We start from the raw sequence: 26,126 nt of genomic DNA on the forward strand, positions 1-26,126 counted from the left end.
ACTTCGCAGTTAAAATTCCAACTCCATGACTTGTTAAGCAGGAAAATTAAGCAGGCAAAAAAAAAAAAAAAAAAAAAAGAAGAAGAAGAAGAAGAAGTTTGGGGTGTTCTAGTAGTTGGAATTAAACTGCCCTTTTAAAAAGAATCTCAGCATCTTCCAGCATCTTCAGGCAGGTTTGAACCCCTACGGCTCATAACGGTCTGATGGTTAGATCTTCAACTGAATTCACCACAGGCCAAGAAAATTTGATTGGCCAGCCATCGAAATTGATGTTCGATATTGTCAAAGAGCCAAATGCTCTAAAACACAGCCTTTGTTACGGTACCTGCTAAAAGGTGACAGCGTGATGAAGTTTGACTTGTTGTTTAGCATAATAGTTGTTTAGTAGATTAGCATACACCACAGCAGCAGGACTGGGGTCGCCCACCCCCAGGACTCGGCCGGGAGGATACTGGGGATACTGGGGAAGCGCCGCGGAGAAGGTGACCGCGGGGTCAGGCGCTGCGGAGCAGAGGGAGGGCCAGGACAACAAGCCCTACGGCTCCTGGGTGGATTCGAAACAGCGATCGTTTCCGAGAGCTGAGAGCGCCGACGCCTGGGCGGCGGAAAGGGCCACCTGGGGCGGGTCCGCAGCGCGGGAGGAGCGCGGTCTACACTGCTGGGCGACGGGGTCGCCTGGGTCTTAAACGAGGATACACCCCACCCCCACCCATCCCAGCTCCCGTGGCTTCCCGGAGCGTAGGTGTCCGCAGAGGCATAGCAGTGGGACTGGAGACTGCGCTGGGTGTGGGATGCGGAAGCCAGACTGTGGGGGCCCGAGGGTCCTGGTTTCTGGTGAGGGAAGGAGCCCCAAAACAGGGGCTCTTGGGAGCCGCAGTCTCCTCGCCAGAGAGATCATTGGTGGTTCCAGGTTCATTCTTCAGTTTGAAGGACTGGTGACCAGGAGAGTGCCGGCAGAACCTGAGATTTCGGTAGATATAGGGTCAAACTCCACCGCGGACCTCCTTTCTGTAGTGTAGTGGTTATCACGTTCGCCTCACACACGAAAGGTCCCCGGTTCGAAACCGGGTGGAAACAGATTTCCTCCCCCGCCCCCCGAAATTCACATTAAAATTCAAGAAATGACAAAGAAAGGCGGAAGGTGTTGCAGTGGGTACACCTGCATTTTCCTTAACCCAAGAAGCTTGGGAGGAGTTCCTTACCACCTGAAAGCCCCATTGGCCTTAGAACCAGCCTTTCTCTGCCCTGAGTCACGTTGCAGAACAAGCCACAGTCAGTGAATTCAAGGAGGGCACAGGACAAGGCTGGCTTAAGGATACCTTTACCTTCTGAAATCCCCGCACCTTTTCATCTAGGCCCTACATCGTCGATACCCGCTGACACTTGTTATGTCTCTGAAAACCAAGAAGTTCATCCCTTGTGAAGACACTTAGCTTTCCCTCGCCCCAGCACACAGATGGGACAGTCTGATTTCTGTAACAGGACAAAAGAGAACGAATTCAACTCTACACCGCAGGCTGGAGCCAAAGCCCCAAAGGTGAAGAGGGTCAGGTTCTGCAAATTGAGCACATCAGGAGGAAAGCAGCCGGTCCCCTGCCATTATCTGGGTGGGGCCTGGAGACAGGTCAGAGATCAGGGAGTAGACGGACCACTCACCACCGCCGGAGAGCCAAGTGGCCCCCCTTCACAAGGAAACAGGTTCAGAAAGAGAGCCTCTCACTAAATCTGATTCCAGTTCTTCCCCCATGACCTACGACACCTGCCCTGTCCCCGCCTTGGACCACACCAACTTCCTTGGGCTCAGACCAAGAGTAGTCTCTGATGCAGGGCTTTCCTCAGACCCCACATCCAGTTAGGACTTTGTGTTTGCTTCTCGGCCCATGTGGACTTCGGCCTATACAGGCCCTCTTGTTCTAGACTCTGGATTTGTGTAAACGACTCTCCTGATAAAGGCGGGAAATCAGTGGAACTCTCGGCTCCCTCACCCTGAAGCTCGGATAAGGATGGGGGCGGGGGGGCGGCAGTTAGGCTCCGCAGTGGGCGGCTTCCCTCTTCTGGGCCCAACCTCATGGGCAGGGGCAGGGCCGAGTCCCTCAGCCGCTCCTCTCGCCGATTTTGGAGCCCCGCGCCTTCCCTTGTGGCTGCAGCGAGCCGTGTGTCTGTGGTCCCTCGGGCACCCGCTGTCCCTCCACACCGTCCAGGAAACGACCACCGCCCCCTGGTCCAGTAGACATGGGACGGCAGCGCCGGATGCAACTGTGAAGACCGCGAATCCGCTCCTCTGGCTGGACCTGGGAGGTGAAAACGGACATGGAGGGGAGGAAAGCACGGGAAAGCTCATGAAACGTCCCCATCTAAAGCTGCTTTCAAGCTGCTCTTTGGGGACTCAGGCTCCAGCGCTGGTGAGGGTGCTGCCGCGCCGTCGCACCCTCGACCGCACTCGGAGTCCACGCGGAACCAGGCGGAGCCCCGCGGCCTGGGGGCCGGTGCGCACGCGGCCCGCGCCTCCCTCGGGATCGGAGCCCCCGAACCTCAGACCGGAAGAAAACGCGGTGACCGCCGCACCGAGAAAAGAAGAAAACCCCCTGTGGGAGGGAACGCAAATGCATCCCCAAACTTGTTATCCTTTATTTCTAAAGGAAACCAGAGACAGACAGACACACAGACAACATTGCATTAAAGCCTTTCAGCAAGAAGAAACTCTGCGCCCTGTGAGGTGAAACCAAAAACCTCTCCAGACACCTGTTTTCTGGGAAAACCGCCTTTACCTCTCTGCTGGCCAAGGTTAAAATTCACGCTCCATGACCTGTTGAACTGGATAATTTAAAAGGTCAAATAAAAGGCATTTCAGACATTATAAAAGGTAAAAAAAAAAAAAAGCTGTTCTTCAAGAAGAATCTCAAATACAATAAGGGAGGAATACACAACCGTGAGCTCTGCGAGGACCCATCCTGATCCCTCCGTGGCTTTATACCGGGCCTGGTCGGCAAACGAATTCAATACAGGCCAGGAAGTGAAACTTGGCCAGCGTTGATGTTCAGTATTTTCTTTTCTTTACATTTGTGTCTACATTCCAGTGGGATGAAGCTCCTAGATCTAGAAGTACTGTTTCAAAAGGCACACACATTTATAGAGTGGACAGGCCATGCCACATTGCCAAACCAGAGGAGATACACTACAGGGGTTGTGATGAACAGCCTCCTGTTTTCCACACTGATAAAGGTACAGCCTATTAACCAGGTTAGATTTTAGTCCATCTGAGGTAAAAATTTGTTATATATATGTAATTTTCTGACCAAGGGGGTTAAGAACCTAACACATTTTCTTTATTAGAGTTTTTCAAGTATGACACAGCTCTTGGTATGCACTGCCTATTTCCCTGACAGCTTTGTATGTGTCCTAGCACTCTGTTCTTAAGCGACATATTTATTCATACATGTTGGATTTTCTGCCAGTTGTGTATTACATCTTTTTGGCACCTTTTGCCATGCTGAAATTTATTTAAATCTTTGTACAGTTGGCTTACTCTCTTCCAGGGGTCCATGTCCTACTCAGTAAAGCCTTCCTCCTCTCTGTGTTTGCCTCTAACATATTGTTTCATAATTAGAGCCACTAAATACAATTGACTCATTGTTCTTTGTAAGATATGCTTTCTTTTTCATTTGTAGCATGGATAATCAATTGTTAAAACATCATTTCCACAGTGATGAAAACCTAATCTTATTATATGTTGTTGTTTAGTTGCTAAGTGGTGTCTGACTCTTTCGGACCCCGTGAACTGCAGCAACCAGGCTTCTCTGTCCATGGGATTCACCAGGCAAGAATACTGGAGTGGGTTGCCATTTCTTTTTCTGATGTTTGATATTTTCAAACAGCCAGATGACTGGAGATGCCAGCCTTTGCTGTTCTTCCTGCTAAATGTGAAAGTGTGATGAAAGTTTTGGACTTAAACTAGATGACTAGAATAAGCTATAGCAGCAGTAACTCGAGAAACCCCTTTGCCTGGGACGACGCTAGTGAAGCGATGCTGCAAAAGGAGCATGCAGGTCAGGTGCTTTAGAGGAGAGGGAAAGGCTCTTTGTTTCCAGGTAGGATTAAAGCATCGATCATTTCCAAGAGCCAAGCCCAGTGACCGCAGGAACAGTGAAAAGGGCCACAGACGTGTGGGTCTGCAGCCAGGTGGGATTTTGTCCACCCCACCCAACCATCGGGTTGCCTGGGGCTCAGAGACATCTAACTGCCCCAGCTCCTGCAGGTTCTGAGAACTGGAGAGTCAGCAGGGGTGACTGCTGTGCTCCGGCCCAAAACTGTGCGTTCCTTGCAGGATCCTGAGGTCTAACTGCTGGGATGCTTACAGGGACCTCACTCTGGAGGAAGCAAGGAACCCTAAACCAGGGCCTTTCAGGAACCTCAGTCTCCTTACCTGAGGGATCCTCTGTGCTCAGAGAGCTCTCTTCCTTTCAAAGTTTGAGGGCAAGTTGTGTCCAAACATACTTTCCTGGGATGTCACTAGGTCTACTTGACCATGTGGTTTCTGTAGTGTAGTGGTTATCACGTTTGCCTAACACGCAAAAGGTCCCTGGTTCGAAACCAGGCAGAAACAGCTTCACTTTATCCCAAAGTTTTTTGCATTTTAAACATAAAAAAGCCTGCAAGAATCATAGGAAGAGTTCTGTGACTTCCTGAAAGCCTACTCAGCACTACAAACTAGGCCTCCTTTGTCTGAGTCACTGTGGACACCAGGCCACAAGGAGTTACTCCAAGGAGGGCACAGAACAAGGCCAAATTCAGGTCACCTTTCAGTTCAGTTTAGTTCAGTTGCTCAGTCGTGTTCAACTCTTTGCAACCTCATGGACTGCAGCACGCCAGGCTTCCCTGTCCATCACCAACTCCCAGAGCTTACTCAAACTCATATCCATTGAGTTGGTGATGTCATCCAACCATCTCATCCTCTGTCATCCCCTTCTCCTCCTGCCTTCAATCTTTCCCAGCATCAGGGTCTTTTCCAATGAGTCAGTTCTTCCCATCAGGTGGCCAAAGTATTGAAGCTTCAGCTTCAGTATCAGTCCTTCCAATGAATATTAAGGACTGATTTCCTTTAGGATGGACTGATTGGATCTCCTTGCAGTCCAAGGGACTCTCAAGAGTCTTCTCCAACACCATAGTTCAAAAGCACCAGTTCTTTGGTCCTCAGCTTTCTTCACAGTCCAACTCTCACATCCATACATGACTAATGGAAAAGCCGTATTTGACTAGACAGACCTTTGTTGACAAAGTGATGTCTCTGCTTTTTAATATGCTGTCTAGGTTGGTCATGGCTTTCCTTCCAAGGAGTAAGTGTCTTTTTATTTCATGGCTGTAGTCACCATCTGCAGTGATTTTGGAGCCCCCCAAAATAAAGTCTGCCACTGTTTCCACTGTTTCTCCATCTATTTGCCATGAAGTGATGGGACTGGATGCCATGATCTTAGTTTTCTGAATGTTGAGTTGTAAGCCAACTTTTTCACTCTCCTCTTTCACTTTCATCAAGATGCTCTTTAGTTCTTCTTCACTTTCTGCCACAAGTGTGGTGTCATCTGCGTATCTGAGATTATTGATAGTTCTCCTAGTGATCATGATTCCAGCTGTACTTCATCCAGCCTACCATTTCTCATGATGTACTCTGCATATAAATTAAATAAGCACGGTGACAATATACAACCTTGACATACTCCTTTTCCTATTTGCAACCAGTCTGTTGTTCCATGTTCAGTTCTAACTGTTGCTTCCTGACCTGCATACAGATTTCTCAAGAGGCAGGTCAGGTGGTCTGGTATTCCCATCTCTTGAAGAATTTTCCACAGTTTATTGTGATCCACACAGTCAAAGGCTTTGGCATAGTCAATAAAGCAGAAGTAGATGTTTTTCTGGAACTCTTGCTTTTTTGATGATCCAGTGGATGTTGGCAATTTGATCTCTGGTTCCTCTGCCTTTTCTAAAACCAGCTTGAACATCTGGAAGTTCATGGTTCACGTATTGTTGAAGCCTGGCTTCGGAGAATTTTGAGTATTACTTTGCTAGCATGTGAGATGAGTGCAATTGTGCAGTAGTTTGAGCATTCTTTGGCATTGCCTTTCTTAGGGATTGGAATGAAAACTGATATTTTCCAGTCCTGTGGCCACTGCTGAGTTTTCCAGATTTGCTGGCATATTGAGTGCAGCACTTTCACAGCATCATCTTTTAGGATTTGAAATAACTCAACTGGAATTCCATCACTTCCACTAGCTTTGTTTGTAGTGATGCTTCCTAAGGCCCACTTGACTTCACATTCCAGGATATCTGGCTCTAGGTGAGTGATCACACCATCGTGATTATCTGGGTTGTGAAGATCTTTTTTGTACAGTTCTTCTGTGTATTCTTGCCAGCTCTTCTTAATATCTTCTGCTTTTGTTAGGTTCATACCATTTCTGTCCTTTATTGAACCCATCTTTGCATGAAATATTCCCTTGGTATCTCTAATTTTCTTGGAGAGATCTCTAGTCTTTCCCATTCTATTGTTTTCCTCTATTTCTTTGCACTGATCACTGAGGAAGGCTTTCTTATGTCTCCTTGCTATTCTTTGGAATTCTGCATTCAAATGGGTATATCTTTCCTTTTCTCCTTTGCTTTTCATTTCTCTTCTTTTCACAGCTATTTGTAAGGCCTCCTCAGACAGTCATTTTGCTTTTTTGTATTTGGAGTGACAAAAATCAGATTTACCCTCCTGCTTGAAATCTCACCCTCTGTTTCTTGCCTGCCCCCACAGGAAAAAAAAGAAGGAAAATATATAATGTCAGTTTCTAGACACAGGAAATTGGGCAAAAGAGGACAGCAGTCCTTCAGAATGAGAAACAAGGTGAGTCCCGCCATTGGCTCACGTGAATGCTTTCAGAGCATGTCCAGGTTGGGCATGAGAAGGGCGATCTGAGACCAGCTCTTTGGATTGTTGAGAGGAAGCTGAGTTTTGGTGGAGAGCAAGGCAGCCAGGGTTCAGAGAACAAAGGTCCAGTGATGAAAGAGAAAAAGATATCCAGGGATACTAAACAGTCTCCCTGAAGTAATAAACAGAGTTCTGATAAGAGCACACTTGTGGAGAATTACCTGAGACCAAGAAAAGAAATTTTGGGCCAGATCATGGAACAGTGCCTGGTGTTCACATGGGACAGGCAATTGTACTCATGCCATCAGCCAGACTAGACTATTTATATAACTCATGAGCCTTAGGGCAAGAACACAGCTCTAGAATAATCAGCCCTACACTGACCTACTGAAAAAAAAAAAATCATAAAGCAAGATCCAAACAGATCAAACTGTTTACAAGTTACCTAACTGTACCTCAATACAAAACTCAAAATAATTCATAGGAATATCAGAGTAGCTAGTATCCAGAAAGGAAATTTTGATAATGTCCAACATCTAAACAACAACAATAAATGTTAGGCATGCAAAGAGGCAGTAAAATATGATGCAAAAGGAAGAATATAATCACTCAGTCAAAACTGACCAGATCTGGCATGATGAAAAAATCAACAGAGAGAACTTTAAACAGTTACCATGACTATGTTACATATGTCCAAAGAGTTCATTAGAAATGTGGAACATACAAAAATGGCAAAAAAGCAAACTTTAGAGATAAAAACAGTAACATCTGTGAATCAACAACAAGTTAGACATTGCAAGAAAAAAAATTAGGGAATACAAAGCCTTGAACCACTGAAACTATTCAAAATCAAATGGCAGTAATTTTTTTTAACAATATATTAATAGCATCACTGAATGGTAGAGCAACTTTAAAAGGCTTAACATCAGAGTATTTGGAGCCTAAAAAAAATACCAGGAGAAATTTTTTGAAGGAAAAAACTTTGAAGAAACCCAAGAAGACACACTCCAATCATAATGAAAATTATAAACCCACCCATCTAAAGAGCCAAATGAACTGTAAGCACAAGGAACAGGAAGAAAACTGCACCTAGTCACAGAGTAATTAAAGTGCTCCAATCCATTATAAAAGAAAAAAAGATGTCCAATGAGCCAGAAAGAAAATATATAGTACATTCAGAAAACAAAAGTAAAAATTATGTCAGATTTCTCATCAAAAATGATGGAAGTGAGAAGACAGTGAAGCAATATTTTTAAAGGACTGAGAGTGAAAAAGGGTGGAATCCTATGCCTACTCACCCCATCCCCAAATCTCTTTGAAAATAGAAGTTGAATGATGACATTTATAGACATACACATGCTTAAAGACTTCGTCACCAGAAAAGCCACACAGCAAAAGAAGCTAAAGGAGCCCTCCAAGAAGGGAACTCACATGAACTGGAATTCCTGATGTACACAAAGGAAGGAAAATATATGGTATATGAGTGGGAAATTATGATGTTTTTTATCAACTGCATCTCTTTAAAAACATGGGGCAGTTTTTTTTTTTTTTTTTTTTTTTTTTAAGTAATAACCTTGGATTTGGGATTCAAAACATATGCCAAGTGAAATACAGGACAACATAAGCATAACGGCAGGCAGGGGAGAAATGTGAGGAAGTGTGCCATCCCTTGAAGGCAGACTGTGCTAAGTTACAGATGTATGTATGCTATAATGCCCAAAGCAGTTGCTGAAATAATAAAATATTTACACCCAATAAGTCAACAAAGGCAAGAAAAAGGAATTATATACAAACCATGTAAAGGCTATGACAGAGCAATTAGTCTTCCAGGATTCTACCCTGTAGCCATGCATGCAAGAATGACTGTCATAGGGAAAGCATAAAACCAAATTAATTACAAAAGTATATGGAAAGGGATAAACAAAGGCTACTACAAACAGTGGAAGAAACTTCATTGGTGAAAGGAGTTTACAGGGTAAGGATAATGAGCCTACTCTTGCCTGAATTCCAGGACTCTCAGTGACCTGCTTTCCTCCAGAGACCCTATCTGAGGATCAGTGACTATCTGGATATAGGTTTTCGTGTTTGTGTATACAAGACACAAGCGAAAGGACTGTAGTAGTGGAGCTTGGGAAACGTCGTGCAGACTAGAAATGATCAATCGATGTCCAAAATGCTGAGACATCGTCCCTGGGTGGGCTCGAACCACCAACCTTTCGGTTAACAGCCGAACGCGCTAACCATTGCGCCACAGAGACCCGACGCTTGCTTGTTCTTGGTCTCAACAGAGTGACTAACACTCGCTCACTCACTCATCCCCACAGAGAGCAGGCAAACCTACAAAGGCAGGCGAAGCCACCTGCCTCTCGCGGGAGAGCAGCTCGGTCTCCAAGCCTCGGGCCATCGGAGAGACGAGTCCACTCAGTGTTCGTTCCCGTTGGAAAGCCGGGCGTCGGGCGATTCGGAAGGCAGAAGTGCAACCGAGCCTCCCTGCCACGCCTTACTCTACACCGCCTCGGATGCCAGCACCCAGAGACGCCCTGGGCCTGAGCCGAGGGGGGCCCGAGGGAAGATGAACCCGCGGTGGCCTCAGTGACGGCTCCGGGTTTGCTCCACCTTCACCCGGCCATCTGCACCTTTGGGCAGCGGTTTAGTAGGTGTGGTCCGTGTGGCTTAACGGGAAAGAGATCACATCCGAAGAGGATACGTGAAAAGAAGCGAGAGCAAAGACGTGGATGAAACCTGCCAGAAGACCTTCCAGGAAGTCTGTGAAGAGGCTCGGGCCAGATCCTGAGAAAGAAGAACTGCTTTTTTAAGTAGCAAAATGGGGAGGAAGAATCGGAGAAGAGCATGAAAGAGAGAAAAGCACGAACTTCTGTTAAGTGTCCAGGAATAAAACAGTGTGTATTTATTTCTGTCGAGATAGTTACCTGAAGTCACGTTGTGCATTTTACTTGTATAGTGTTTAGTGCCGGGTTGTGGTGGCAGCAACCTCGGTTCATATCCAGGCTATATCAAGTTAGTGTCTATAACCTCTTTCCATTTGCTTTTTTTTTTTTTAATTGGCATATAGTTGATTTACAGTGTTGTTAGTTTCAGGTGTACAACAAAGTGATTCAGTTATACATACATTTTTTTTCAGATTCTCTTTCTGTATAGGTTTTTATTGCAAAATATTGTATTATTTATTTAATTACAAAATATTGAGTTTAGCTCCCTCCCTGCACTAGAGGTCCATATTGGTTATATATCTGATACACAGTAGTGTATATATGTTAATCTGAAACTCCTAATTTATCCCTCATTCCACCCTTTTCCCTTTGGTAACCAGCAGCTTGTTTTCTACATCTGAGGGTCTATTTCTGTTTTGTATATAATTTCATTTGTATCATTTTTGTTTTTGTGTTTTAGTTTCCACATATAAGTGATACCATATTTGTCCGTCTTACTTCACTCAATAGGAGAATCTCTGGGTCATCCACATTGCCCCAAATGGCATTATTTCATTCTTTCTTTCTTTTTTTAATGGTGATCCAGTAAGACCCTGGCTTAGGCTTCCCAGGAAAATGAAATCAGGTCCTGTGGTCGTCACTGCAGTGCAGATGAATCCTTCGAAGCATTCCTTGGACCAGACCCAAGCTTGGGGAGTTCCCAGGAGTGGCGGCTTCAAATCCAATGACTGACCCACCAAAAGCAGACTCACCCAACCTCTCAGGCCTTTGCCATTTCTACCCACTCTTCAGTGGAGTGAGGGTAGATTATATTTTTTTAAGTATTCTCTTTCAATCCATTCACTCACATTCATTTCCTTAGTATTTAAGTTTCCATTTCATCTCACTACCACAAAGGGAAAACTGTTATTGTTGGCATAAGCAGAAAGTATGTGTAAAAATCAATACCAGAATATCAATACAATGGTGATCCAGGTAAATGTCCTGACTCTCCAGCTGCTGTTGTTTGGAATCCCTGTGGTACCTATCAAGCAGGGGGCACATTTTCCCTTTTGGACACTCACTCAGAAGACCTTTTAGGATAAATGTTATGTCCACTGTAGGGCAAGAGGTGAGCGAGGAAAAGGGGGTGGTGGACGGTGGTGGGGGTGAGGACCAAGCTTGCAGAGGGAGCAGTGGAAGAGACAGCACAGTGGCTGCGGGTGTGCGTGGCTCTGGAAGAGCTGCTGAAAGGCAGTCAATCTGTTGCGTGAGAGAGTGTGCTCTGCCTATGTGGGGAGGGGCAGGAGAATTGGGAGATCTTTGCTAGAATTACTTTGCAGAGAGTGATTTGGTAAGGGTGGGAGAGGGGAGGAGGGCGACCCTGAGTGAAAGATGGTGACCCTGAATGAAAGATGGTGGCCCTCGGGGTACGGTGCTTATAATTAGCTGGCAGCAGAGATAACCTGATCTTGAAGGGGTTTTCTCCAGGGCAAAGACTTGTCCATTGCCTACACGTTGTGCTGAACTCCGTGATTTCCTTACTAGTGGGAAACTTGACTTCAGAATTTCAGCTTGATAATACCTAGATAGTAAAATGTGTATATTCATTTAGGTGAGTTTGAATAAAGAACAAGCTTAATCTGTGGGGTGGCCATCAGAATAGCTTAGAGTAGCAGGAGATGGATAGGCATTACTTGGAAAATCTATTAAAGGGCTTCATCATATAACAAAGTGTATCTTCCATACTATGTTGATAAAAATTTTTCTGCATTTTGATCCTGGTGATGATTTCACATCAAATAGCTGTTCATTAATGATTTGTGCATTTTGTTCTGTGATTACACACCTTAATAATTTCCTTTTTGGATAGAATTGGCGGTCACATTTTGGAGAACCCAGTGTAGACCATTAAGGGGTTTAAGAAAAGAGAAAAAACAAGGAGATGCCAGGTGTAACCTAATGCCGTGACTCGGATTCGAACCGAGGTTGCTGCGGCCACAACGCAGAGTACTAACCACTATACGATCACGGCGCACCACAACGCAAGCGTTGACAATTGTCCTTCATCTATGTCATTTGACATGAAATGATTTCAATTACTGCCCTACTTTATTCTTGGAAACTTTACTCAGGTGTATCTATTCTCTCTTTCACTGGCTTCCGCTCTCTTCCTCTCAATTCTGATACACAATGAGAAAACAAAACAAAATAAAAAACCAGTTCTCATCTCCCCAGATCTGGCACGTGTCGTCTGGGAAGTCTGACTGTCCTCGTCCCCAACTCGCCGGCTTCTTCCCCGGCTCCTCGCGTTTGTCCCTTGGACCGACCCTCCCCAGCCGCTGGTTCCAGCTCTCGTCTCACCGACCGCGGCCGAGCGGAGGGAGCGCAGCGCCAGCGGCTCAGACGGCCGGGTGAAGGCGGAGCAAAGAACCCAAGAAATACTGGAGCCCAGCGAGTGTTCAGCTTCCCTCGACCCCCACCTATCCTCCCGGCTCAGGCCGGGGGCGCCTCAGGGGCGCTGTTTCTGCAGGGGAGGGAAGCGAGGCGTGGCTGGGGCATTCGGCACCCAAGGCGATGAGAAGGTCATTTAATGTACTGAGCTTCGTGGCGCGATCATTTAGTGCCTTTGCCTGTTAACCGGAAAGTTGGTAGTTCTAAGCCTACCCAAGGATAACTTTCTGCTTGTACCTTTTAAGTAAGTACTCCAAGGCTTTGTGGTTCTTTCTACTCTGCACTTCCTTTCCAAAAAATGCCTCCTTCACTACATTTCTGTCCCTCGTTTCTGCACCTAAACCAAGATCAGGTTGCCCTGTCAGGGTCACTGAGAGTCCAGAATATCCTGATACAACTAGCAACTGTATCTCTTCATATTTCTCCTTTATGGTGCACGTTATAAACCCTACAATCTTCCGTTATTTTTTAAAATCTGTCCCATATTTCTAAGAGATTTAAATTTAAAATCTTATATTTTTCCTTCATCCCTTTGTGTAAATCCAGATTTCCAGCTGGTGTCAGTGTTGTCTTCCTGGAGGACTCCTTTAACATTTCTTGAAATGTAGCTGATGAAGTCTTTAAGCATTTTTATGTCTCAGTTCAATTCAGTCTCTGTCTTGTCTGGTTCTTTGCAATCCCATAGATTGCAGCACGCCAGGCTTCCCTGTCCTTCCCCAACTCCCAGAGTTTGCTCAAACTCATGTCCATCAATCCTACCATGTCATGCCATCCAACCATCTCATCCTCTGTTGCTCCCTTCTCCTCCTGCCTTCAGTCTTTCCCAGCATCAGGGTCTTTTCCAGTGAGTCAGTTCTTCCCATCAGGTGGCCAAAGTATTGAAGCTTCAGCTTCAGCATCAGTTCTTCCAATGAATATTCAGGATTGATTTCCTTTAGGATTGACTGGTTTGATTTCCTTGCAGTCCAAGGGACTCTCAAGAGTCTTCTCCAACACCACAGTTCAAAAGCATCAATTCTTCAGCGCTCAGCTTTCTTTATGGTCCAACTCTCACATCCATACATGACTAATGGAAAAACCATAGCTTTGACTAGATGGACCTTTGTTGGCAAAGTAATGTCTCCACTTTTTAATATGCTAAGTTTGTCATAGCTCTTCTTCCAAGGAGCAAGTGTCTTAATTTCATGGCTGCAGTCACCATCTGCAGTGATTTTGGAGCCCAAGAAAATAAAATCTGTCACTGTTTCCATTGTTATCTCCCCATCTATTTGCCATGAAGTGATGAGACCAGATGCCATGATCTTAGTTTTTTTTAATGTTGAGTTTTAAGCCAGCTTTTTCACTCTCCTCTTTCACTTTCATCAAGAGGCTCTTTAGTTCCTCTTCACTTTCTGCCATAAGGGTGGTGTCATCTACATATCTGAGGTTATTGATATTTCTCCCTGCAATCTTGATTCCAGCTTGTGCTTCATCCAGCCTGGCATTTCACATGATATACTCTGCATATAAGTTAAATAATCTGGGTGACACTATACACCCTTGACGTACTCCTTTCCCGATTTGGAACCAGTCATTGTTCCACGTCCAGTTCTAACAGTTGCTTCATGACCTGCATACAGGTTTCTCAGGAGCAGGTAAGGTGGTATAGTATTCCCATCTCTTTAAGAATTTTCCAGGGTTTGTTGTGATCCACACAGTCAAAGGCTTCCTTTGACAGTGAAGCAGAAGTAGATGTTTTCCTGGAATTCTCTTGCTTTATTTCTATGATCCAACAGATGTTGGCAATTTGATCTCTGGTTCCTCTGCCTTTTCTAAATCCAGCTTGAACATCTGGAAGTTCTCGGTTCACATACTGTTGAAGCCTAGCTTGGAGAATTTTGAGCATTACTTTGCTAGCATGTGAAATGAGTGCAGTTGTGCAGTAGTTTGAACATTCTTTGGCATTGTCCTTCTTTGGGATTGGAATGAAAACTGAGCTTTTCCAGTCCTGTGGCCACTGCTGAGTTTTCCAGATTTGCTGGCATATTGCATCCAGCACTTTCACAGTATCATCTTGTAGGATTTGAAATAGCTTAGCTGGAATTCCATCACCCCCACTAACTTTGTTTGTAGTGATGCTTCCTAAGGCCTACCTGATCATGCACTCCAGGATGTCTGGCTCCAGGTGAGTGATCACACCATCGTGGTTATCTGTGTCATGAAGATCTTTTTTGTATAGTTCTTCCATCCATTCTTGCCACTGTTCTTAATATATTCTGATTCTGTTAGGTTCATACTGTTTATGTCCTTTATTGTGCCCATCTTTGCATGAAATATTCCTTTGGTATCCAATTTTCTTGAAGAGATCTCTAGTCTTTCCCATTCTATTGTTTTCCTCTCTTTCTTTGCATTAATCGCTGAGAAAGGCTTTCTTATCTCTCCTTGCTATTCTTTGAAATCTCACCTCCAACAGCCAGCTCCAGGTCAAGTGCGCTGAGGTCCAGACTCAATGACATTTAGGAACTCAGTGCAGAAACTCTTCTGCATTGGATCTTGACGCAAAATACAATTCTGATCTGAGCAGGAAGAGGAAGTCTCCTGTGAGTACAGACACGGAGTTTCCCCTCACCTGGAATCAAACTCAGGCCACAGAGCAGTGGACCCCGAATCCTAGCCACTAGACCACCAGGGAGCTGTACACAAAAGATGATTTAGCGCCTCCAACTGAAAATTGAGAGTGTAAAAGATGAAACCAGAGATGCAGAAAACAGAAAATTGCCCAGCAGACCAGAGCTGTGTGGAACTGTGCAAGGCTCCCAGCCCTTGACCGGCTGCTCATCGCCCTTCAAACCCCCTTTCCTACCGGACCTTTCTGTTTCTGAGACCATGTCACAAAGTATCTAACTGGGTCCCTCCTGGTCTAGCTCTAGCGCTGTGTGCTGCTCTCTTCGTGAACCTCGGTTTTCTCTCGAGTCAGGCGCTGACTTGACTTTCAGCGGGTGATGAGCGGATCCGTCTACCTGCAGATCTCTGACCTGGCCTCGGGGCCTCTCCTGACGACCGCACGGGTACCGGTTCCTTTCCCTCCGCGACCGTCTCAGTTTGTGGAGCCTTAAATTCTTCACTTCCGTGTCTTTGGCTGGAGCCCACGGTGAGACCTGAGTGCGGTCTCTTTTCTTCTACCAGGAAAATAAGACTGCTCCTCAAGTGTGCTGAGGTGGAAAAAGCAAGTGAACTTTACGGGAATGAGCTCCTTGGTTTTCAGTGACAATCTGTGAACATGTGAAAGAGATGCAGGAGCCCGAGAAGGAGCCGAAGGGGTTTCCAGACGTAAAGGTGACCCGAAGTCAGCTTTGTCCTTCCCCCCCTGGGATGAACTGGGCCTGGACTCACAGGGACTCGGAGCAGAGAAAGGAGGGCTGCTTTCTTGGACTTTCAGGTGGTCACCAATTCCTCCTACAGGTGCGTCAGCTGCCTTTCCCGGTGCCTTTCGCGCCTTTTCGTTTTGCCAATGAGAACGCAAATCTCAGTGGGAGAAAAAACGACCTGTTTCCTCCTGGTTTCAAACTGGGGATCTTTCACGCCTGAGGCGAACGTGATAACTACTAGACTACGGAAACGGGACAACCGCTGCCACTGAACACTGTATCCAGGAAAACCCAAGGTTCTGCCGCCACTATCCAAGCCACCGACTTTTAACACTCATGCAGAAACCTTGGAGCCCCAAGCTCTCTCAGGCACGGAGACAGCGGCTCCCGAAGGCCCTGCTTTAGGGTTCCTCATCTCCCCTCAAGTGAGGACCCTCGGGCCCCCACAGGCTGCCTTCGGGGTCCCGCACCCAACGCAGGGTCCTCAGACTCTCAGCTGCGCTCCCGAGAGCAGGGGTCGCCCCGGCCGACTCCCCGGCTCCCGGAAGCCGCAGGAGGCGGGGGAGAGGGGTTGCGCCCGAGGCCCAGGAAACCCTGCAGCCCAGGCGTGTGGACCACCCCCCCCCCCCCCCCCCCCCCCCGCGAGGCGGACCTCAATGGCCCTTTTCACGGCGCTGGCGGTCAGCGCTCTCGGCTCTCAATAAGGACCGCAGCTTCGAATCCATTCAGAACCACCCCCCGCTCCCCGCTGCCCCTTTGCACCTGACTCCTGTGCTCTTTCTCTGCAGCACTTCTCCGGTGTCCTCCTGGCAAAAGGGAGTCTCTTTGGTGTTCTCTAAAAATGTCACCCCACCGTCCCTGGGTGGGCTCGAACCACCAACCTTTCGGTTAACAGCCGAACGCGCTAACCGATTGCGCCACAGAGACGATGACGCAAGCTCTTGTTTGCCTCTGCATGGAGTAGACAGTTCCCTGGTGGCTCAGACGGTAAAATGTCTGCCTGCAATGCTGGAGACCTGAGGTTTGATTCCTGGGTCAGGGAGATTCCCTGCAGAAGGAAATGGCAGTACTCTTGCCTGGAAAACCCCGTGGACAGAGAAACCTGGTAGGCTACCGTCTACAGGGTCGCAAAGAGTTGGACACGATTGAGCGACTTTACTTACTCATTCACAGGGTAAGACCTTTACCCTCAGGGAAAGGGTGCCACGTCCTTCCCCCTACCCGCCACAGATGCCAGCGCCCTCTGAGATACTGGGATCCAGGGCTCCGGCCCTCCGGGCCTGAACAGAATGAGATCCAAGGACAGCTGAACCCTCGGTGGGTGCCAGTGATGGCTCTTCCCTATCCTCGCCTACAATGAATGAGAGTTTGCCCACACTGGCAAAGGCCTCCGGGGCCGAGGTTGTGCTTAGGTTTCCGGTGTCCACCGGGTAATTTCCACCGGTGCAGAGGTCTGGTGATGGTCGCCCTGTGTCTGCACCCCTAGGACAGGGTTTGGCACTCAGTGGGACACTCTTAACACTTGGATGGCTACATTGTCGTCTTTAGCCCTTTGTCCCATGAAGACCCCTGAGGACATATGGAAAAGTTTTTGAAGTGAGCAGTTCTTTTAAAAAAGCCTTTATCCCAGCTATTTGATTTACCAGCATCCCGTGGGGCGGGCCATGGAAAAGCTCATTGGACACCGCCTATCGGGCAGAGTTCAGATAGCCCAGCTGGGTAGACTGCATTCTGTGGGGTCCACCTGGGAATGGGAAGGGGTGGGAATTGAAAACAAGCGGAGAAAGGTGCATTTGGGGGGAGAGCATGGAGACCTCCCAGGGGGCTTGGGAAAGAGAAGCATTGTCTCAGTCCCCATAAGAGTGGGGAAGGAGGCAAAGAGCTCTCCCCAAAAGGAGAGCAGGAGGCAAGGGAGGTGGGGAAGTGGGGGAGATGAGAGGGGAAGGGGAGGGAGGAGAGAATCAAAGAATTTGTGCTTCCACCCATCCCTCCTCCCTCTCTTGCCCTCTCTCTCCTCCTTGCTCTTCTTCCCATCTCTACAACTGAGAAATCCTGACACAACCACATCTGAGAAGAAAGACCCAACTAATCTGTGCTCAGAAGCATAAACTCTTGGTTGTAAGAATGGTTCTGCCCATGTGTGGTCTTAGATAAATAAACTTCTTGTACCTCTCTTCTTTCTTCTGTAAAGTGAAAGCAATAAGACCATTCTTCATTCCGTTATCAGATGTGCCTGGGAACTATAGTATCAATAACGTTATAGGCAGTGAAATAATAAATACTGTTGTTATTATTCTCTGAATCTTTTGACAACCCGTACCCTTATTTATTTCATGTTAATTTAGCTTGTTGCTTCTAGAAATTTATGTAAACAGAATCAAGACACTGGCTACTGTGACTGCTCTTCTTCACAAATTCTCTGATTGCAGGTCTGGAACCGATATATGTGCTGGAGGAAGTGGGAAGTACATACATCTCCACCCAACACAATCTGACCTCACCTGATTCCCTCCTTGCCCCTTGTCAGAGCACAGTTTTCCGGGCATCCTGGCTATTCTATAATCTCTCAACATATTTTTCTTCCTATATCAGCCAGAGACCATTTCTGATCCTTGCACTTATAAACTTTGACTGACCTTCAGTTTCTCCTGGAAGAGCTCTTTGTGTTGTTTGTTACCACTCAACTTCTTCATTATCCAAAAAAGTTTCATCTTCTCACCCCGGAGCCATGAACTTCCTCCTGATAAAAGAACTTCCCCTAGGCCTCCTTCCTCCTTGAGTCAACCTCTGTCCAGTCTCTGGGAACAAAATACATCTCCAGGCAACACTGGGCTTCTTTCTGACTCTGTTTTTGGCCATCAAAAACAGATGCTACTTTTTCTCTTTTGTGTATCGGATAAGGGAAGAAATGACATTGGGTAAAAATGAACAAGGAAAGACTATTACTCTGAGCCATAATGTGGATTTATACTTATTATTCATGTAAATATTTAGTGTGGTGGTATTTTGTGTACATAATACTGTCTACACTGTAAGACAACTTAGATACACACCTTCTATGATCCAGCAATCAGTGCTCTTGGGTACCTTGATTTGTGTGCTTTTTTAAAAAAATTGTGAAGTTTCTGGATCTTTATATGTTAATTGGAATGAAATTGACTTGACCAATCTGACACAAAAAGTGTGACTGCCTAAATGTCAGAGCCTTGCCTTGTGGCCCCTGTGGCATGTAGTTGATTTGAGTCACCCCAGGTGAGGTTGGCCTGATTTGTCTGATTGTTTTGTTCATTTTTACTTATCTTGTAAATTTAACAAATATACACTTGTAAAAAAAAGAAAAAGACTACCCCCCCCCCATCAGAAGTGTGAAGAAGAAGAGAATTTTTCAGCTCTACTTTCACTGGACTGCTGACACACTTTATATATTACACATAAGAGATGGTGGTGGCTTTGGAGGTAATCCATGCTGTGTGAGCAAGGGAAATACCACCTCCTGACAACCATCTGCCCTCTCTGGGCTATGGTGAAAGGGTGAAAGCAAAGGAAAGGAAAACAACACTCTTATTTGGAGAAATTTCACCTCAGGATGGGACACTGGCAAACGGAGGCAGAATACATGGTTGACGATGGAGACTTCAAGGGGCTCTTCCATGGGCCAAAACCCAAAGTGGGTTTTACCTCATTTTCTGAGGTGCAAGTGAAGTAAGTGAGAGAAGTCAATCAAAGGAGAGGAGCAGAAATTACGCAAAGGGGATGAGCACCTGCACTAGTCAACTGTGTACAAGTCAGGCCGGGTCCCTAGAAGAACTGCCTTGGGATTACCAGCCAGACATATGGAGCCTAAAGAAGCCCTTATCCATTTCTGGTGACAAAGAGCAGGTATCTTTCAAAGGGATTCCATGGTGTAATGGTGAGCATTCTGAACTCTGAATCCAGCAATCTGAAAACTGAGTGGGACCTTTCTGGTTAATTAGAACTAGGACACTTTTTACTCCCCTAATAGGACCTGTCTTCCAGCTCCCATGTCCCCCAGCGGCGTGGTTCACACGGACCCGGTGGACAAGTGTGGGACTGACCCAGGGTGTCCTCGCTGGACCCAGGCAGCTCTGCACATCCCTGGCCATCGGAGGCCTGGCCCCTGCCCTCCCCTCCATCCCCCGCCCAGGTGAGCAGTGACCCAGACAGTGCCACCCCCTCATCAGATTACCCAGGGTCTTGGGGGCAAAAGGGAGAAGGTGCAACCCCTGAGTCTGGCCCCCCCCGGGGGGGGGGGCTTCACACCACACGCCTTGTAACTGCACGGTTGTCCCAGTAAGTAAATGGTGGCGGGGAGGGACTGCGATGTCACTGATCAGCCAGGATGGCAGCTTTCAGGTCCAGGGTTCCAGACCTGACTGGGAAGAACTGTGTTTTAGTCAGGTTCTCTGTTACTCCGAATTGTTATTGACCCTATCCCAGTTTATTTTGATTTTATTCAGAGTTTCTCACTCCTAAGTCTCTGCTGAGCATGCAAAGCCACTGTTTGGCCGATACTTGAACCTTGACTCTTGGACATCTCATCCATTGGTCCCAGCTCAGCCCGAAAGAGGAGCGTGGGTTGCAGATTTTCTCATCTGAGGAGACCCCAGGTCCCTGACACATGGCCGCTGGGCCAGGCTGCTCTGGGGCCAAAGGGGAGATGAGCCACTGAGAGTCCGGAGCAGGGCCAGGTCCTTCATCCTGCAGTGACTCTGCTCCATCGAGAAGACTTCCCACGACGTGAGCGGATCAAAACAATTGTGTCCTCTACTGCTTGGGAGAAAAAAATGGATGAGGCCCGTGATGGACTTTAGCTAATTAAAGTGTTCCCTCCTGGTTGCTAAGGAGCACTTCTCAGATTCTTATATTTTGGAACCTTCAGTGGTTAAAGAAGGATTCAGTGACAGAATTTTCTTTGTTTGTTAAGTCGCTCAGTCATGCCTGACTCTTTGAGGCCTCATGGACTGCAGCACTCCAGGCTTCCCTGTCCTTCACCATCTCCCGGAGCTTGCTCAAACTCATGTCCATTGAATTGGTGATGCCATCCAACCATCTCATCCTCTGTTGTCCCTTTCTCCTCCTGCCTTCAATCTTTCCCAGCATCAGAGTCTTTTCCAATGAGTCAGTTCTTCCCATCAGGTGGCTAAAGTATTGGAGCTTCAGTCTCAGCATCAGTCCTTCCAATGAATATTCAGGACTGATTTCCTTTAGGATTGACTGGTTTGATCTCCTTGCTGTCCAAGGAACTCTCAAGAGTCTTCTCCAACACCACAGTTCAAAAGCATCAGTTCTTTGGTGCTCAGCCTTCTTTATAGTCCAACTCTCACATCCATACATGACTACCAGAAAAACCATAGCTTTGACTAGATGGACCTTTGTTGGCAAAGTAATATCTCTGCTTTCAAATATGCAGATTAGGTTGGTCATAGCTTTTCTTCCAAGGAGCAAGAGTCTTTTGATTTGATGGCTGCAGTCACCATATGCAGGTCATTCATTTTTTAAGTCTAAAAATGTTAAATACATATAAAGAAGAAAATAAGCCATCATCCATAGTCCCATCTCCTGGAATGAACTACTGTTAACATCTTTACATATGTTCCTTCAAATTTATTTTTAAATTTCCAAGTTTTAGCAAAAAGTGCATGGGTGCATGCTAAGTCACTTCAGTCCTGTCTGACACTTCTGGACCCTATGGACTGTTGTCCATGGGATTCTCCAGGCAAGAATTTTGGAGTGAAATAGTCCAGGCGATCTTGCTGCCCCAGGGATCGAGCCCAGATTTCTACTGTCTTTTGCATTGGCAGGTGGATTCTTTACCATTAGCATTACCTGGGAAGCCCCTAAAGTATATACGCTTATTCTGTAAAATTCAAATGATGTGGACAATACAAATATGTAAAATTTTGAAACATCTTAAATTCAAAAGTAACTTTGTTAATGTAGGTAAATGTTGATGGAGTCATTTAGACATATCAACAGAGAGAAGAATATATACAAATAAACTTTTATATTTGAGCTCTTATAGGTTCTATCTCTATTTTAAAGTATTCCCATTTAATAGTGCATGAGTTTAATGGAAAAACACAAACATAAAGAAACTGTTGAACTTTCAACTTGTTTATCTTAAGAGAGATACATTTCTAAAAGAACTCTAATGCTAATAATAACAACAACAATGATTATAATTTAATCTAGCAATTAAAACTTGGAACAATTTTCCTCATTATTTTAAAAAATATAATTTCTTAAGATATAATTTTAAAATAATGCAATGTATCCATTTCAAGTTTGATGACTTTTGACATGTGAAGGTACCCATGGAATCACTACCCTGTAGAAGAACATCTCCAGTATTCCAAAATATCCTCTTGTGCTCCTTTGCAGTCAATCCTCCTACCACTCCCTGTCCCAGGTACTCAGTGATCTAGTTCTTGTCACTAGGGTTTAGTTTGCCTCATCTAGTAATTCACACAAGTGGGTCCACAGAGTATGTACTCTTTTCATCACTCAGGGTGATGTTTTAATCCATATTGTTGCCATATATTGAAGAGTATCATTCCTTTGAATGAATATATCACAATTATATGTATTAACCTCATGATGGACATTTGAATGGTTTTCAATTTGGGAACTAGAGACCTGTATACAGGTCAGGAAGCAGCAGTTAGAACTGGACATGGAACAACAGACTGGTTCCAAACAGGAAAAGGAGTATGTCAAGGCTGTATATTGTCACCCTGCTTATTTAACTTATATGCAGAGAACATCATGAGAAACGCTGGGCTGGAAGAAGCACAAGCTGGAATCAAGATTGCTGGGAGAAATATCAATAACTTCAGATATGGAGATGACACTACCCTTATGGTAGAAAGTGAAGAGGAACTAAAGAGCATCTTGATGAAAGTGAAAGAGGAGAGTGAAAAAGTTGGCTTAAAGCTCAACATTCAGAAAACTAAGATCATGGCATCTGATCCCATCACTTCATGGGAAATAGATGGGGAAACAGTGGAAACAGTGGCTGACTTTATTTTTTTGGGCTCCAAAATCACTGCAGATGGTGATTGCAGCCATGAAATTAAAAGACGTTTACTCCTTGGAAGGAAAGTTATGACCAACCTAGATAGCATATTAAAAAGTAGAGACATTACTTTGCCAACAAAGTTCCATCTAGTCAAGGCTATGGTTTTTCCAGTGGTCATGTATGGCTGTGAGAGTTGGACTGTGAAGAAGGCTGAGCACCGAAGAATTGATGCTTTTGAACTGTGGTGTTGGAGAACTCTTGAGAGTCCCTCAGACTGCAAGGAGATCCAACCAGTCCATCCTAAAGGAGATCAATCTTGGGTGTTCATTGGAAGGACTGATGCTGAAGCTGAAACTCCAGTACTTTGGCCACCTCATGCGAAGAGTTGACTCATTGGAAAAGACCCTGATTCTGGGAGGGATTGGGGGCAGGAGGAGAAGGGGACGACAGAGGATGAGATGGCTGGATGGCATCACCAACTTGATGAACATGAATTTGAGTAAACTCCCAGACAGGGAGGCCTGGTGTGCTGCGACTCATGGGGTCACAGTCAGACATGACTGAGTGACTGAACTGAACTGAACTGATGAACAAAGCTACTATAAGCAAGTCCCTTTTGTGGGCATATGCTTTATAAATTCCATGTAAATTTTTTAATTCTTTAATATGAATTTTTTTGTAAATGGATATTACATTCATAAAGAAAAAATTTATTGAAATGTTTAAAGTATTTACTCAAATGTTACAAAAGGATGAAGTACCAGCTTATCTTTGATTGTTTCCTACTGGAACATACTTAATATTAGCCACAGGCTGTGCCAGCTGTAGTACTTGATTATCTCATTTAATCTACACAACAGCTTTATGAAGTACTTATTATTTCTTCCACATGACACTTGCAAAATTGACCTAGCAAACTGGAGTTGACTCAAGCTCAAATGGAAGGTAAGTGGTGGCATCAGGACTAAAAGGAGGCCCTCCAGATGTTGGGCTTATTACATTTGGGCTAAATACTCTCTGCTGTCCCTGGTTTCCTGACTACGTTTCACCCTGATCTGTGTGCTTGAGGCTGACCCTGGCAACCAGAATTTCCAGGTCTTTCTTGCCCACAGAATCCAATAGGTGCAGCCAAACAAATGAGATCAAAAGGGAGAGAAGAGGAAAGTGAATGATAAAGGTTATCTGCCATATCAGCAAATAGAGGCTGATCTAGCCACCAGGCATTACTAACCTTAATAAGTTTGTTAAAAAGAAGCCTATCTGCTATTGCAGAGGGAAATGGCAACTCACTGCAGTATTCTTGCCTGGAAAATCCCATGAAGAGAGGATCTTTGTGGGCTACAGTCCATGGCGTCCCACAGAGCTGGATATGACTGGGCATGCATGACTGAACACAGGCTGTGGGATCTTGGGTCCACAAACCCTGGCCCACAGCTGTGAAAGCACCAAGTTCTAACCACTAGACTGCCAAGAAATTCTTGTCACATCTTAAGATGTCAGTTACCTGGGTGTAAACTTTGTCAAAGCAATTCATTATATGTGTATTTGAAAGACGCAAGAGACTGAATCATAAATGTTCTCATCACAAAAAAGAAATGAGAATTATGTGATGGGATGGAGGTGCTAGTTAATGCTCTGGTGGGAATCATTTTGCCACATATAACTGTAGCCAAGCAACATGCTGCACACCCTGAACTCACAGTGTTATGTCAATTACATCTCAATAAAGCTGGAGAAAAAAATAATTAAACAAAGAAAGAAACCTGTCTGTTACATCTTTGGAATCCATCAAAAGCCAAGGGGGACACGTTCCAGTGCTACAAGTTCAAGTGCTACTCAGCTAGGGAGGAAGAAGGACTGCTCACTTACTGGCCGCCTGGCCAAGATTGTCTGCTTTGGCTCCAGCTGCTGAGGGGAACTCCAGCCACCTTCACCAGCACCAGGAGGACCAGATCCCTGTAGGCTCCCACTTCATCTTCATGAGGCATTTAGATGAGGAAATCACCGAGGATTTCTTCTTTTCCCCTAAACTATGCCCACCTCTCACTGCATCTCTTCAAGATCACTGTTGGATGCTGACTGGACAGGTTTTAAAGGAGATGCTGCCCTTCTCCTACTGGTTTCTTCTTACCTGGACATTACCACCCGCGGGATCAGAACCAGAGGGGCCAGGAGGGTACCAGCTGCCTGAGAACCAAAAGTTGCCACATGAACCCAGGTGCACTGCTCACCTGAGCCTCACCGGCTCTGGGCAATTTGAATTTATGCCCCCTCTGGAGCTTCTCCACCAGCTCCACGCGAGGAGTGGGGCTCTCGATCTGATGACAGGGGCTGCCTGAGGCTGCCTGGTCCTGCCCCTGACCCTGGAGGACAGGCCGGAGAGAGGCCAGTATTGACCAGCCTGGCCAAGAGAAGTCTCAACTGTGGCCCAGCCCACACATTAGAGGTTAAAATTCTCAAACCCTCAACTGTTAGCAGAGCTAGATCTCAAATTGAATCCATCTCCACACCTTTATGAGGAAAGCTGAGGGACGGAATCAGACCAAGAAAAAGATTATGTGCATCAAAATGCATAATCAAAGAAAAATAGGATTTTCTGACAAGTTGGAAGTGTGGTCTGAAAGACTGGTGTCAAAGAGAAGTGTGTTTGGTCTGAGCCAACAGAGCATCAGGTAAGGTGGGAAAACACCCTTGCCACAGGAGTGGAAGGGGAAAGACCCAGAATTTTGCTTGGAACCCTGGGACCTTCCCTGATAGCATTATCCATTGAGGCCATCCACTTTCCTGAACCCATGGTCCTTAGTGATATTTGGGAACCCAGGTCTCAGCTGGGGGCCTCCTCTTCCGCCGCCTTTTTTTTTTTTTTTTTTTTGAAGACAGAATCCCAAAGGTTTGCAGCACTCTGATGTTTGCTTTTCAACTATCAGCTCCCTAAAGCATCTGGGCCTTGCTAATTGAACAAGTAACTGACCAGAAGCAGTTCACTGATGTGCCTGAACTTCAAGTTTGGGAGAAGAGTGGAGGGCGAGGAGAGCAGATTGTATGGCTCCCGAGTGAATTCAAAGCTCTGATCATTTGTGAGAGCCGAGGCCACTGACTCCCTGAGTGATGAACAAGGCAACCCGGGTGCGGGTCCATAGCACTGGAGGAGCAGGGTCTACACTGTTGGGCGACAGGCTCCCTTGGGTTCAAACAAAGATAACCCCGCTTTCCCCACTCCTATATCTTCCTGGAGCTGAGGTCTGCCGGGCTGACCGCTGCTATCAAGGGCATAGCAGTGGGACTGGAGACTCTGCACTGGGTGTGGGATCTGGAAGCCAGACTCTGGGGCCCCGAGGGTCCTGGTTTCAAGAGGAAAGGAGGAGCCCTAGAGCAGGAGCTCTTGGGAGCTGCAGTCTCCTCATCTGACATATCACTGGTGGTTCCAGGTTCATTCTTCAGTTTGAAAAACTGGTTGA

The 26,126-nt window shown here is 46.0% G+C and overlaps 5 non-coding genes across 5 annotated transcripts; 2 read left to right on the forward strand and 3 right to left on the reverse strand.

Annotated features, from left to right (window-relative positions):
- The first annotated feature begins 1,004 nt into the window (after positions 1-1,004).
- Positions 1,005-1,077, forward strand: TRNAV-CAC (transfer RNA valine (anticodon CAC)). Its single transcript has one exon. It is a non-coding gene; the product is annotated as a tRNA-Val (tRNA).
- A 3,453-nt stretch (positions 1,078-4,530) lies between these two features.
- Positions 4,531-4,603, forward strand: TRNAV-AAC (transfer RNA valine (anticodon AAC)). The gene has a single exon. It is a non-coding gene; the product is annotated as a tRNA-Val (tRNA).
- A 4,480-nt stretch (positions 4,604-9,083) lies between these two features.
- TRNAN-GUU (transfer RNA asparagine (anticodon GUU)) lies at positions 9,084-9,156 on the reverse strand. Its single transcript has one exon. It is a non-coding gene; the product is annotated as a tRNA-Asn (tRNA).
- Positions 9,157-11,791: 2,635 nt separating this feature from the next.
- Positions 11,792-11,863, reverse strand: TRNAH-GUG (transfer RNA histidin (anticodon GUG)). The gene has a single exon. It is a non-coding gene; the product is annotated as a tRNA-His (tRNA).
- Positions 11,864-16,482: 4,619 nt separating this feature from the next.
- TRNAN-GUU (transfer RNA asparagine (anticodon GUU)) lies at positions 16,483-16,556 on the reverse strand. The gene has a single exon. It is a non-coding gene; the product is annotated as a tRNA-Asn (tRNA).
- Between the last annotated feature and the right edge of the window lie 9,570 nt (positions 16,557-26,126).

This window comes from Odocoileus virginianus, unplaced genomic scaffold, assembly GCF_023699985.2.
Source record: "Odocoileus virginianus isolate 20LAN1187 ecotype Illinois unplaced genomic scaffold, Ovbor_1.2 Unplaced_Contig_78, whole genome shotgun sequence".
NCBI classification, from domain to species: Eukaryota; Metazoa; Chordata; class Mammalia; order Artiodactyla; family Cervidae; genus Odocoileus; species Odocoileus virginianus.